The following is a 15,101-nucleotide window of genomic DNA, read 5'->3' on the forward strand; positions in this document are numbered from 1 at the left end:
TTCAACTGAACTTGTGTTCTTCCTTTACCTGTCTTCCTGATTCCCTACCTTCTCAGCAGATCTCTGAGGGGATAGCTCTCTGCCATTAAAAAAAAAAGAAAAAGCATTCTGGATGTTCTGGCTGGGGAAACTGACTTTCCTCTGGGATCAAAGCTGATCTTGTTAAAAGACTTTATTATCCCTCAGGGAGAGGATCCACTGAGCAGGAAAATACTGTAACCAGTATAAATGCTGACACCTGAGGTGTCGATTTCCACACGTGGTCATGTTTTCGTGTGATATTTAGAAGCAGGGTTAGACTGACCCGGGCACTCACTTACCAGCCTTCGTTCTAATTTCTTCCACGCTGAGTTCTGTTCCAAGTGTCTGATCACATCTACCGTGGAAGATGGCCACCGTCCTGGCAGTAGCCACGGTCCCGCCGCGTCTGGCGCCCCCTCTGCCTCGGAGGCGCAGACCGCCGCTTGGAACGTGTGCGTCCTGACAGGTGCAGGACACGCAGGGGTCAGACCCCACAGTCGGAGGAGATGGGAGCCTCCCGCACGGGAATCTCCTTCTTCTCCATCTGCACAGCCATTTGGGGCCTCAGGCTTCGTGACTCACCCTGTGACTATCCATCTGCCCATTTACTCCAGAAAGGAAGAAGGATTTCTTCACACACAGTTGGCCCAGATTCAGGCATGAGCTGAGTCATCATATCCCGTGTTTCAGAGCCACCTGCCTGCCCCGTGGACTGTAGCAGAGCTCCAGAACAAAGGGGCTCCCTGATACATGAAGATGAATATCACTTGCCTGCTACCCCCCCAAAGCACCCTGCAAGGCCCACCCTGTGCCAATAGTGCAGTAGGTCAGGACTGGCAGGGGCTTGGAGCTCCTGCCGCTGGATCCCTCCGCACCTTGCAGACTCTGATCTCTCCTCCTTGAGCCCAGTAGGAGCCTCGACGTCATTGTCAAGACAGCACTTCCAGCAACAACCCCTCCCAACTGGTCAGACTTGGCACCAGAGGTCAAAGCACACGGATAGCCTAAGGTTAGATTGGGAAGACACGGCTGTGTTCTGGGTCAGGGGGGTAGTCTCCAGAAGGCTACTTTTATTTGCTTATGTATGAAATTATTTTTATTTGGGGGGACATGGGGGAAGCGGGAAGGTAATACCCACACCGAGTGCAAAATTCAAAAGGTATAAAAGAGAACATTTTCTTTCCCTCTTCAGTTCCCCAGTTTCCTTTCTAGAGGCCACCTATACTATCAGGCTTTTTGGGGGCGTATTTGTGTGTGTGTGTGTGTGTGTGTGTGTGTAAACTCACACACACAGAGACTATATTAGTTTCCTAGGGCTGCTGAAGGTTACAGGTCTGAGATCACGTCATTGACAGGGTAGGTTTCTTCTGAAAGCTGTGAGGGAGAATCTATTCATGCCTTGCTTCTAACCTTCTGGTGGTGAGTTGGCAATCTTTGCCCTTGCTTGGTTTGTAGAATCTTCACTCCAATTTCTGCCTCTGTGTTCCCATGGCACCCTCCCTGTGTGCATGTCTGTATTCAGATGTTCTCTTTTTGTAAGGACACCAGTCATATTTAATTAGGGCTGAACCTAATGACCTTATTTTAACTTGATGACCTCTGTAAAGACCTTAGCTCCACGGAAGGTCACATGCAGTGGTATTTGTAGTTAGGACTTTAACATAGGAATTTGGGGATGACACAATTCAACCCATGAACACAGGCATTTCAGTATAAGCTCATTTTTAAACAAATGGTGCACAATCTAAATACTATTCTGCATCTTACTTTTTTAACTTTAATATTCTTGGGGATTTTTCCATATCAGTACAAAGAGGCCTGCCTGTCTCGGTCTTTGTAATGGCTAATAGAACGACATCAAGTGGGACTGCTGTTATTCATTTCATTTGTCTCCTGGTGATGGATATTGAAGCTTCTTTCAATCTTTTGCTATTACAGCAAGTTTTCGTGGGCTGTCCTTGGACACATCATTTCCTACTTTAAGTGCAAGTGTAGCTGTAAGGTAGATTCTTAAATGTAGAATTGCTTGTTTATAGGGTAAGTGCATTTTGATTTTGCTACCCATGTAAACTGCGCTTAACTGCTTGGAGAAAGGGCAGTGGAGATGGGTTTATCAGATTAGCTAATTACCACCAGGGGTCCCTTTCAGGTTAAAACAGAACTAGAAAGCCCACAGAAGGAAGGAGGAGGACCTTTCTAAAATTGGCACTTGTAAACCCCCGATTTGAAATGACACCCTTAGTCTGTGCCACCAAAAGGCACTTGTCTGAGTCTGCTATAAGACTATCCCCTCACTCTGAGCCCACAGACTGGGGCTGGGTCCGAGGACTCCTGACCTGCCTGAACTTGAACCCAGGCTTCAGAGCAGCATCTGCTGAGGGGAAGGAGAGGAGTAGGAGAGGGGAGGGTGGAGGGTAGAACCGCAAACACCAAAGAAGCTGCTTTGCCTGAAGGCCAGGCCTAGTGTGGATGCAATTGGTGTCATTATTTCTCCTTGGTGCCCTTCCTGGGGAATATCTGTCCAGCTGTTGTGGAATGCTAACTCTCCAGTTGGGTTTTGGCCGGGAACCTCCTTCCAGGTGGAGGGTTCTAACCTTGCTGAGAGGGTGAGAGCATCTGAAGCCGCTCACTCAGACAGCGGCATGGCCCAATTTTTTGATGTAACTGCCAGCCTGAAACTTGGAAGCCCTCCCTTAGTTTTCACTTCCATGGGAGAGCCTGACTTGTAGAGGTTATCTTGCCCCAGCCCCTTTCTAGCCCTCTCCTCACAGAATTAGGGTTTTAGCGTTGTGTGGGGCTCTGGAAGCCTGTCCTTCAGCACTGGAGGAGCTGAAACCCGAAGAAGGGAAGTGACCAAGCCAAGTTCTTCCCACCAGGAGCCGCAGAGCCTGGGATAAGCGTGCATCCATCCGCAAGCGCACGGTGCAGCTCACTCATCACCCAGCCCTGGGCACCCAGCAGGTGCCAGGTACTGTGCTAAATCCTGGGGTTATAGCTGTGATTGAGACAGATCCTATCCTTGCTCCCTTAAACCTCACCATCCTATAGAAAAGACAGCCGTGAAACCAGTAATTTGCCTTAGTAACAAGTACACAAAGAAATGAACAAAAATGAAAGCTGTGAAAGCTGAGGAGGAGACATTCACAGTGCTGCAAGGGTGTGTGTGCGGGGGTCAGAGACCGCTCCAAGGAAGAGCTAACGTGTCAGCCGTGACCCGAAGAAGGCTCCACCCATGAACAATAGAGCTGCTGAGGTGGCCTCTTGCCTTGGTCATTCTGTTGGGACCAGCAAAGTGGGACAGCAGGCATTCTTCTTACCAGCCTTCACACGTAAGCCATAAAGGAGAAAATGTCCTTTGAAGACAGGTAGTTAGCTGCCTCCCCGGCAGAAGCCTAACAACATAGGCATCTGGTCCAGGAATAGTTTGGAAGATTCATGCAAGATGAAGAAAGGCTTGTTGGCTGCAGGATCTAGCTCTCCTGCTGCTTCTCTGGGGAGTTAAAATACTGGGCCTCTACTTCATTGATGGTGATGGAAGGAGAACTGACTCTGGGTGGTGAACACACAGTGGGATTTATAGATGATGTAATACAGAACTGTACACCTGAAATCTATGTAATTTTACTAACAATTGTCACCCCAATAAATTAAAAAAAAAAAGTCAAAAAAAAAGAAAGAAAGCAACCGGGTTTGTGTGGGGGTGGGGGCAGCAGCCCAGCAAAAAGGACTGCGAACTCTTTAGGCCTAATGGATGCAGATGAGAGGCGGCTGGCTGGCTTTGGCCTCAGGCAGGACCAGGGCCACTATAGACGGGTGTTTTTCTACGGAGCTCTTCAGCCTGACCTTGCTCAGGTCCTGTTTTGTGCCAGCCATAATTATTTAATTTATGTATTTCTGGTAAATTTGAGTGTAGCTCGGAGCCATGGAAGACATTAGTGCAAGTCTGGGACCCAGGGTGTCTGGAGTTGAGCATGGCTGCTACTGACAAGTCAGTGATTCGGCGCCAACCCCTCAGACCTCCATTGCTGGATCAGTATGAGTGTGGAAAGGTGAGAAAGGAACTCTGTAAAGAATAATCTCACCTTTTGATAAGTGTGGTCCACAAGCACTAAAGAGAGAACCTGTCTTCATTTCACTTTAGCACCATATGAAGCTGATACGATGATCTCCCCTTCAAAGGTGAGAAAACTGAGGCCCGAGAGTTGTTTGCCCAAGCTTGAAAATCTATAACTGATGGAGCTGGGATTTGAACCCAGATCTTTCAGCTACTGGACCTTGCTTATAAACACTCGTCTCGGGGCCAAATGGCCCAACGGAAAAGAGTTCCAGTACTTTCTTCCCCCCCCCCCAGCCCTTCCTTCTCTTGTTCAAGGTAACTTGCTTCAGCAGTTCGTTTACCCCAGTGAGACAAAACTAAGGGTGTGGGCAGAAATGGAGAGAGCAGTCTTTCTGTTTGTTTTACAGCTAACCAAGGGTAAGAGTGACTAAGGGGAAAGACATTTGGGGGGGATGGGGAATGCAGTGGGGATTTTATTGTTTCCAAAACAGTCATCTAACTTTGAGATCAGGGAGAGGCGGGTCTTAGTTTTATCCCTCATTAACATATGTGAAACCACAGCTGCTGCAGGACACATGATCCAGAGATGTCTGTAACTGTTTTAGGAAGAGTCCCTGTTGCTTTTCAACCACAAAAGCCCTTCCGGGAACCCCTGATCTTGAGATGGTGTGTGCCACTGTGAGGCGGTATCTGGCATTTGGTGAGGTTTCTAATTTGCCAACCCAGCTGTTCAGTTGTGTTTGAGACAAGGACCCAGCCCAAGTGCCAATATCTGTCTGAATAAAAAGAGACCAGTGCTTTGAGACTGATTAATATGACTGAATCCTTGAGCATGAGAGCAGTAGACTGAAAAAAATTCCCCACCCCTACACACACCCTTTAGATTGCAGAGAACATGGGAACAGAAATGCCCCAGTGAGGGTTTGATTCTGTGTTGGTCATCTGTCTCATGGATTACCAGGCACTCAGTTCCTTTCTTATTGCTTCTCTGGGCCAATGCAAGTCAAGACGTTGGCCACATTTATTCCCTTCTTTCAGTCTCAGTTCCTTATTGATAAGTGGAGTGATTGAATTAGAGTCATTCTAGGGTCATGTGCAGTTCATTCTATGGTTCCTCTTCATCTATTGTGTTTGTCAGACCGAGGCAGAGTTGGGGAGTCGGGTGGGGTGGGAGGAGACAGTGGGAGCAGTGCGCGGCGGGCCCAGCAATAGGACTCGCCTTGTCTGTAGAGAATCTAAACAATAACAACACCAACTAAAAGCTGCTGTGCTTTTCATTATGAGGTGGTAATTCTAAACAAACTCATGATAAAATATTCCTCCCTAGGGGTGTTCTGTCGTACCACCCTGCTCTTGGTATGCCACTGAGTGAGACTCTTGGTTGACAGTGATAGAAACCCAACTCAGAATGGCTTAAATTGAGAGAGAGAGAGAGAGAGAGAGAGAGAGAGAGAGAGAGAGAGAGAGGATTTTATCGGCCCACATAAGCAAAAAGATCAGAAGATGCAATTGCATTCAGAAATGGTTGTACCTAGATTCTCCGTGATGTAATCAGAGAGCTGCACCCTCCATCTCTTGACTCAGCCTTTGTTTCCTTTTTAGGAAGACTTTCCTTTCACTGTATGAACATGGCCACTAGAAGCTCCAGGCAGATATTCTATCAGCTAAAGTACCTCAGAGTATCTGTCCCCAAAATGTCAGCAAAACTCCTGTGTTTTACCCTGGACCAACCTGACTTATGTGATCATCTCTGATCTACGGGGAAGGAATATACTGACCAACCAAGTGCCTACTCAGAGCTCAGGGGCAAGGTCAGCACTTGTACTGAGAATGGTAGAGGGGTCCCTTCTCCCAGGAATATTGAGGGGGTGTTACTAGAAGAAGGGGGAATGGAAGCTCATCAAAGCAATAACTGTCCATCCTATCTCTGCCTCCAAAGATGGACTCATATTGTTCCTCTGGCTTGCTGTGTCCCCTTTCCTCCCCCCACCCTCACCCACTTTCCTCCCATTCTTTCTACCCCAGGTGAATATCCCACCTCCTACTCCCAAGAAGTCTTCCACATCACAGCAGCCCATCTTGACTTCTTCCTCCTATCAACTCCAAAAAATTATCGTGCATACCTGCCACTCTGATAATTAACTAAGATCAACTAATTATTTGTTGTAATAAATACATGTAATAAATAAAGGGAATACATGTTTATTTTAGAAAAACAGAGAAGTAAAAAGAAAAAACAAAACATTATCTGTGGCTCCACCATCTAATGACAACCACCAGTTATATTTTCTTCTATCCATAATTTTGTAAAGTATGACATACTTCATATAACATAGATACACAAATCAGCTCAATGAATTTTCACAAACTGAATACACTCATGTTACCAGCACCCAGAATTAAGAAATAGAACGTTATCAACATCCTAGAAACCCTTCACGTAGGTCGTTCCAATTACTACCCATCCTCAAGGTAACCACTATCTGATTTCTAACATCATAGATTAGTTTTGCTTGTTTTTGAACTTTATATAAATCATACACACTTTTTAAAAACATCGTGATTGTTATTTAAAATTATAGCATAAATATTTCTATTTTGTTAAGCACTTTGTAAACATATTTAATTTTTTTAAAATTAGTTTATTGGGGTGACAATTGTTAGTAAAATTACATAGGTTTCAGGTGTACAATTCTGTATTACATCATCTATATATCACATTGGTGTTCACCACCCAGAGTCAGTTCTCCTTCCATCACCATATATTTGATCCCCCTTACCCTCATCTCCCACCCCCTCCCCCCTTACCCTCTGGTAATCATTAAACATATTTTTAATAGCAGCATAATCCTGTATCAATGAGGTACCATAGTTTACTTAACCATTCCTCTCTTTCTGCAAATTAATATTCTCTGGACAAAGCTTTTCCTGCTGGCTAGCCAAATCTGAAATCTATAGAGCAGGCCATCAGGAAGGGCAGATGAGAACTCTCTTGAAGCTGCAGTCCACAGGTGGAATTTCTTCAAAGAAACATTAGTTCTGCTTTTCGGGCCTTTCAAATGATTGAATCAGGCCTACTGAGATTACCTAGGATAATTTCCTCTAGTAAAGGCTAACTGATTACAGACTTTAATAACATCTACAAAATGCTTTCACAGCAACACCTTGATTAGTTTTTGATTGAATAACTGGGAACGATAGCCTAGCCAAGTTGACACATAAAACCGACCATCACAAGAATATACAATTGTTCTAATAAATTTAATTGATTCAAAGGACCATCCTTTCCCCACTGCTCTGCAGTGGCAACCTTTAACATTAATCAAGTACATTTCTTCTTGTCTGCATCTGTTTCTGGGATCTCCATTGGCCAGTTCATCCATCCTTCTGCCAATATCCTATCCTAACAATTACAGCTTTTATAATGAGTCTAAACATCTGGGGGAGAAAGTACTTTCAGGCAATTTTATTATTTTCAAATGTAGTGTATAAACTATTTCTTCATTTGGTTGCTTCCAAGTTTTGATTAGTATGAATAAAGCTACTATGAACATTTATGTATGCGCCTTTGCAAGGACATATACTTTCCATTTCTCTTGGGTAAATATATAGCTTTTTAAACAGAGTAACCTAGTAGCAACTTGCCTCGTTGGGGGCAGGGGAAAGTTCACAGCATCCCGGTGGCATTGTCACAGAACAGGACTGGGTCCCAAAGTGGGCAGCCTCAGATGGGAGCAGCCTGCCCACCCCAGTCCTACCAGATAATAAGACGACTGTTTAATGGTTGTCATTCCATTTGTTGAACGACAGTTCTACAGAACACTATCAGCCAGAGAACACGTGCCTTTCCTCTTCTGGTTTCATGTACGGTTTCCATGAAACTAAAGCTGATTCAGGATGGATTTATTGTGGATGATAATGCCTAGCGTTTATTAAACACTCAGTATGCTGACCATTTCACATGTTTTATTATTGAATCCTCACAACATAGTGAGGTAGGGATTGTAGTTTCTCCATTGGGCAGGTGAGGAAACTGAGGCTCAGGGAGCTTAAGCAGCTTGTCCAAGGTTATATGCATAGTAATTGGCGGAATTAGGATTTTAAGCAAGGCCCGTTTCACTCCAAATCCTGTGCTCGAAAGCCCAACTTACTGACACTCCACTAGTGCCTGACTCCTATTACTTGCTTAGTAATATTAATGGTGGTTTATGCTTAATTGCTGATATCGTTCCAATAAAGTCATTTAGGGTATACTCAGACGACTCTATATTTAATTATGTGGAACTCAAATAAAAAACAGCCTCCAAAGAAACAAATCCTTTTAAAAGAGCACATATTCCATTATATTGTAGATTCAGCAACTCCATCCATTCCTTACTCCATCCATTCCTTCATCAAATATTTATTTACTGAGTACTTTGAAGTACGTACTGGCTGACTCTCAAACATTCCTTCCACCTGTAAATGGGGCTTTTAAGTCAATCATGATTAGTCGGCTCCGCCCAGGCACTGGTTGAGGGGTGGGCGGGCCCAAGCCAGTTTGAGCCAATGAGAGGCCAGCAGAGAGCCTCTTCTGGGAAGAGGCCTCGCGTCTGGGCTGCACACAAGCTCGGGGGCCACGCCATGTTGCAGCCCGACGGAGAGCGGACTTGCCCTGCAGCTGAAGTCTGCAGGCGGCAGCGCTGCGACAACTCGATTTCCAGCCTCAACATCTTCCCCTCCGAGGTACAGCTTTTCTTTTATGTTTGCTTAAGCTGATTTGAGTCAATTTGCTAGCTCATGGGACTCACTTTTTGAAGTACCTGCCCAGGTGCGTAGCGTGTCTGGCTCTCACTATGGCGAAGGCAGGTGTTCAGCAGCACCTGGGCCTGTCCAGTTACAGCTCTTCACAGCAACTCCGATGACCCACCTCCCCTGCTTGACTATGGGCTCCCCGAGGGCAGGGACACTCCCTAATGCATTGTGGGATCCTTCCGGCCAGCCTCGCAGGATGCATGTCCTGGAAATCTGTAGATGAAGGTAACTGTCATGCGGAGTGTCATGCGGGGTCTCTGGTTCGGCTCCCTGCATAAGAAAACAGGATATGGTGAGGCCAGAATATACGGAGCCATAGATAGGGCAGTCATACTGCTATATTCTCGCTGGCGGCTGGGTTGGAGACACAGGGAGCAGGAGCCACACGATCCACAGTCCACCGTCTGCTTCTCTGCCAGCCAACCCCACTTGCTAACTGCAATCCATGCTTCCTAGCATAGCCACGGCAGTTATATCAGCGGCTAATGGCTAACCGGTTACAGCTGACGGCCAACTAGTCACAGCTGATGACCATCTGCTACCCAAGCCAGCACCTTTCCACGTGAGGCCGAGAGCCTGGAAACTGCTCTCCTGGCTCTGTCCCCACTCTCCACCCCTACAGGGTCTCGCCTCACAATCTACATCACAAGCGTCTTCTGCGAGGGGCCCTGTGTCATATTAGCCTATAGGCACCTACGGGCAGAAAGAAATAGCAGTTTTAGGAACCAACAATGGCAAATCCCTTCCATCTGGGAGGATACATGCTAGCCTTTTGTCCTGGGAAAGGAGGGTTGCTGCCACTGGCACCTTTCCCGGTTTGTAGTACCAGATCTTTATGGCAGTGCTTGGGGGGTCCCTTGCGTAGTTTCAACATGTAACAGAACAGGGGACCCCATAATAGGCCATAGCGAGAGCACATAGGTTCCCCGCAAAATCCAAAACATATGGATGTCCTGGCTTCGGGACCTTCATATACCACAGTCCCTGGTGGTGACCACTCAGCCACCACCCCTGGCGTCACTTGCAAATCATGGGTCAAACTGGCCCCCCATGGGGCTACCAGGCCCAACAACCGACAGTGGGGGCTTTTGACCTGCCAGGGCCAAGTCCATTGCTGCTGTTCCCCTGCTTTCAAGCATGTGGGGGCTGGCAGCAAAATGTTTCCATTTCTGCCATAGCCTGGCTTTAACAGAGTCTCACTTGTGGTAACTTGTAATTGAACGGGAGCGGCCGTCCGATTTAGCAGAGCTTCTGCTGGTGTGGGCCCTCCCTTCCCTGGTCTCTCATTCAGGATTCCCAATGCGTCCCATAGACGCAAGGCCCAGTCACGCATCGTGGGAGGGTGTTTTGACACCCACAAACTTTGCTTCAAAAGGCCGTTGTAGTGTTCAATCATGCCAGCTGCTTGTGGATTGTACGGGGTGTGAAACAATCATTGTACTTCTTGCCCCATAAAATGAGTACCCTGTCCATAAAATGGGTACCCCTGTCACTTTCAATGACTTGGGGGCGCCCATAGAGGGTGCACAGCCGTGTAAGAGCGACCACTGTAAGCGCTGAGCCGCAGCCGGACACAGCCAAGCAAACAACCCCGTAGCAGTGTTCACTGCTGTGAACGCATACATCGCATTGCGGGCCTTAGGCAGGGGTCCAGTGTCCACTTGCCAGCAAGTGAGGGGTACCCTCCGTTGTGTAATCTGTGTCTCCCAGGAGAGCTTCCGCCTTTGGGGGCTGTCCTGGGCACAGACGGCACAGTCATAGCAGGCATCTGCTATTTCCTGCCATTTCAAAGGCAGGCCCCAGCATCTGCTCACATGCCACATGGTTCGGCTTCCAGCATGCTGCAATTTCCTATGCAGCCAATGGGCCACATCAGTGGCAGGGGCCCATTCTAACCATCGGACCCATGCTAGGGCATCTGCTTCATCATTACCTGGGGACACTAAGGGGGAGTGACCTGTGACATGCATTAGGGTCACCTCCTTTCTCTGCCCTAGGTCCCAGAGGTCCTGCCACATGGCTTGACCCCACAGTGGATGGTGTCCCACCAACCAGTTTTGGTGTTTCCATGTAGGGAGCCACAACGTTAGGCACCGGAACACTGCCCAGCTGTCAGTACAAATAACTAGGCGCCCGGGCTCGTGACTGATTACCATCCACATAGCCTGTAGCTCAGCCCACTGGCTACTCTGGCCCGTCCCAGTATCAAACCAAATGGTGTCTGTTTTGGGCTGCACTCCAATAGCCGTCCAAACGGCTGCAGCCCCTCGGCTAGAACCATCGGTAAACCAGGCATCCTCAGGTACTGGGGACTGTCCTTCTTTGCAGGGCGAGGGCTCCAAGTCCTCCCCCCAAGGCAGAGCACTTGGCTCAGCCTGGGCTACAAGCTCCACAGGCCCCAGGACCTGTTGTAGCTCTGTGCTCAAAGGGCTTGAACTAAGGGTGCTACGTTGCTCTAAGTAGGCACCCCACTTGGCGAGGGTGGTGGTCTGTGCCACCCCCGTTTTGGGTCCCTGGGTCCACGTACGGACCCACCCCTGGATGGGATAGGTTGTTCTAACCAACACCTGTGCCGTCCCTGTGATGGCTTCTGTGGCCACTAGGGCTGCATACACAGCAGCCAGCTGTTTCTCTATTAGAGAGTAGCGGACCTCCGCTCCTTTCCATAATTGGGACCAAAATCCCACTGGCAACCGGAGACGCTCCTGCCGTTGCCAGAGGCCTCAACCGTACCCCTCCTGCAGTTGCTGGAGAACCATCCACGTCTTCCCACCTGTCCTTGAGGGTCCAACTCCTGAGAACAGTGGCCACCGGGCACCACACACTGTGTGGGGGCCTCACGTCCTCCTGCCCAGAGTCAGACACCACTCCTACCTGGCTGGAATCTTGCCACGCCAGGCATCTGAGTGGGTGGTGGCCCACAACTCTAGGAGCCCACGGCAGCAGCGGACCACCAAAAGGAAGGTGAGGGCCACCACAGCCAACAGGGTGGCATGCCATCCTAGGCTTGACAGGCCCACCAATTCACTGCGGGGTCACATTTCTCCCCAGCAGACCGTGCTTCCTGCTCCCGGTGCCGCTCCTCACGGGCTTCCTGAGACTGAGTGTTCATACACACAAACTGTTCCACCGCCCTTCGGAGAGTTCTGGCCGGCACCTACCCTGCTCGCTGCGTCGTGTGTCATGCGGGGTGTCATGCGGGGTCTCAGCTCCCACTCCCCACATAAGAACGCAGGACATGGTGAGGTCAAAAAGGAACACCCACGGAGCCATGGATAGGAGAGTCATACCACGATAGTCTCGCTGGCGGCTGGGTTGGAGATGCGGGAAGCAGGAGTCACACCATCCGCAACCTGCCGTCTGCTTCTCTGCCGCCGACCCCACTTGCTAACTGCAAAATGTGCTTGCTAGCTCAGCGGCAGTTATATCAGTGGCTAATGGCTAACCGGTAACAGCTGATGGCCAACTAGTCACAGCTGATGGCCACCTACTACCCGAGCTGTCACCTTTCCACGTGAGGCCGAGAGCCTGGAAACTGCATTCCTGGCTCTGTCTCCCCCCACCCCCTCCACACACACTTTAATTCCTCCCTCACCACAATCCCAAGCGCTGGCCGCAGTGATGGTTCCATGTGTTAGAGATGAAGAGCCCGAAGCCTCCGTGAGTTGTTGAAGCCCACACACCGTATAAGTGATCGTGGAGCTGGGAGCCCACTCTGTTCATGCTGCACAATTAGAACAGGGTACTGTAGTGCTGCCCAAAGAGTGCCTTCATTATCAGAAAGTGTAGGGGCCCCAAACCAGAGGAATTCCTTTCCAGTAGAGGTACAATCTGTTAACTGTTTAATTAGGATTTGCCCTCTGCGCTCTCTTGTTGTGTTTGTACAGTACTGGGTTTTGTTGTCACAGGAGGTACGTTGTAAACACCTTTGATTAGCTTGTCCATAGAACCTGAAGACAAATTACATTATCCTTTGCCCTGGTCCCTTTATTGTGGTGCCAAGAGAAGAATCAGTGCCTTCCTGTGGGCAGCCTGGCTCATCATTTCTCTCAGCTCTTCTGTTGCCCGGGATCCAAAACCATGGTAGATTTCTATCATGTTTCTTCCTACGTATTTAATTTGCTCTTGAAAGGGTGACTATAGTCAGGAAATGTTTAAGAATGGAGATGGAAAAATCCTTCTAAAAATTCTCTGCTTTTACTATAAGTAGACATATAAGGTAGATAAGGGAACATTTTCTTGAATTGTCATTTGACAGTGGCTTAGCATCATTATTTTAGATTGTGGTTTTCATCAAATGTAATTTAAGAACTATTACTGATAAAATGCTTGTCACTGCTGAGCCCTGGGGCTAGGTGATAACACAAATGTAGGCCTCGGCTCCGAAGCACATATACTCTGTGGTGCTATAGCCTTGGTTTGAGTGTATTGACTATAAGAGCTTCTGCTAACATCCTAAAATTTGGGATTTGGAGTTAACAGTAAAAGCATAATCTTTTTTCTTTAAAGATGGAGTCCTGAAAATTATTCTTAGTGAATTTTAGTGTTCTGGTTAGTTTGCCCTTTCTTGGCCCTCATTCTAATTGAGATTTTTTTAAATCTCTCTGCTGAAGTCAACAACTCTTTTCCAGACAATTGAACATCATTGGTGAGATTAATTACTATCTTTGGGACAGATGTCTTCCCAACTACCCATAACTGGAAGGGGAAACAAGAATCCTTTTGGGATCATATTTATTGCAGTGTCTTATTTCCATATTGTAGACATAGAACAAAATCTCTTACAAAATACCTTACTTTCTCAGGAAACTTAGTATATTCTGGAAACATTTGTATTCACGGTAAAAATAATGCTGAGACTTTTTTTCTGTTGTACTTAAGGCCAAAAGATAGACCTGGCTAGAGCAAGGAGTGCTTGGGAAAAATGTTTTTTCAGCTCTGTACTTAAATGTATTTTTTGATAAATTCTTGAGACACATAAACTGTAAAATTTCAGCAGATCCACTCCCTGGCAGTTTTCTATATGAGAGGTGGTGTCATATCAGCTTTCGTGTTTGTTTGTGATTTGACAGTGCCTGTCTTTGACTCTTGGCCATAAGAAGTTGTGCAATTTGTGGTCTAACATATTTAAGTAAGAAATAGCTTAACTGTTCATGGCCACCAGGTCACAAAGATTATGCCTTGTTTAATCAGATGCATTGCCCTGCTTTGACACACTATTTTTTTTTAATTGAGCTATAATTCACCCTTTCTAAGCATATGATTCAGTGGTTTTTAGTATATTCACAAAGTTGTGCAACAATGACCACTATCTAATTCCAGAACAGTTTTATCACGTGAAACATAAACTTTGTACACATTAGCAATCTTCCCTCCTCCCTTCTTCCCGCAGGCCCTGGCAACCACTAATCTGCTTTCTGTCTCTTTGGATTTGCCTAGTCTAGACGTCTCTTTTAAGTGGAATCATACAATATGTGGTCTTTTGTGACTGGTTTCTTTCACCTAACAATGTTTTCAAGGTGCATCCGTGTTGTAGTGTGTATCGGTATTTCATTCCTTTTTTATGGCTGCATAATATTCCATTATATGGATATATGCGTATACCACATTTTACTCATTCCTCCATTTTTAGGAGTGCACATATCTCTTCAAGATCCTGATTCCAGTTCTTTTGCATATATACCCAGAAGTGAGATTGCTGGATCATATGGTACTTCTGTTTTTAATTTTTTGAGGAACCCCCATGCTATTTTCCATAGCATTTGCACCATTTTGCATTCCTACCAACAGTATACAAGGGTTTCAATTTCTCCACTTCCTCGCCAACACTTGTTGTCTTTTGACTTTTTGATAACAGCCATTCTAACAGTTATAAGATAATATCTCATATAAGGCTTTATTTCTGTTTCCCTGGTCAGTGAAGCTGAGCATCTTTTCATATTCTTGTTGGCCATTTGTATGTCTTCTTTGGAGAAATGTCTGTTCAAGTCTTTAACCCATTTTTTTATTCAGGTTATTAGTTTTTTTGTTATTGAGTTATAGGTCCTTATATATTTTAGAAACTAACCCCTTATCAGATACACAGGTTACAAATATTTTCTCCTATTCTTGAGGTTGCCTTTTCACTTTGTTGTTTCCTTTGCTGTGCAGAAGCTTTTTAGTTTGATGTAGTGACAGTTGTCTATTTTTGCTTGTGTTGCCTGTACTTTTGGTGTCATATCCATGAAAT

At 46.6% G+C, this 15,101-nt stretch overlaps 1 long non-coding RNA gene across 2 annotated transcripts in view; it reads left to right on the plus strand.

Annotated features, from left to right (window-relative positions):
- Positions 1–389: 389 nt before the first annotated feature.
- The window catches only part of LOC141567286 (uncharacterized), a 59,107-nt gene continuing 44,395 nt past the window's right edge, over positions 390–15,101 (plus strand). For both annotated transcript variants that reach the window (XR_012489808.1, XR_012489809.1), the window contains exon 1: positions 390–1,030. This is a non-coding gene — a long non-coding RNA (uncharacterized LOC141567286). The remainder of the gene's footprint in view (positions 1,031–15,101) is intronic.

This window comes from Rhinolophus sinicus, linkage group LG10 (genome assembly GCF_036562045.2).
Source record: "Rhinolophus sinicus isolate RSC01 linkage group LG10, ASM3656204v1, whole genome shotgun sequence".
Lineage (NCBI taxonomy): Eukaryota > Metazoa > Chordata > Mammalia > Chiroptera > Rhinolophidae > Rhinolophus > Rhinolophus sinicus.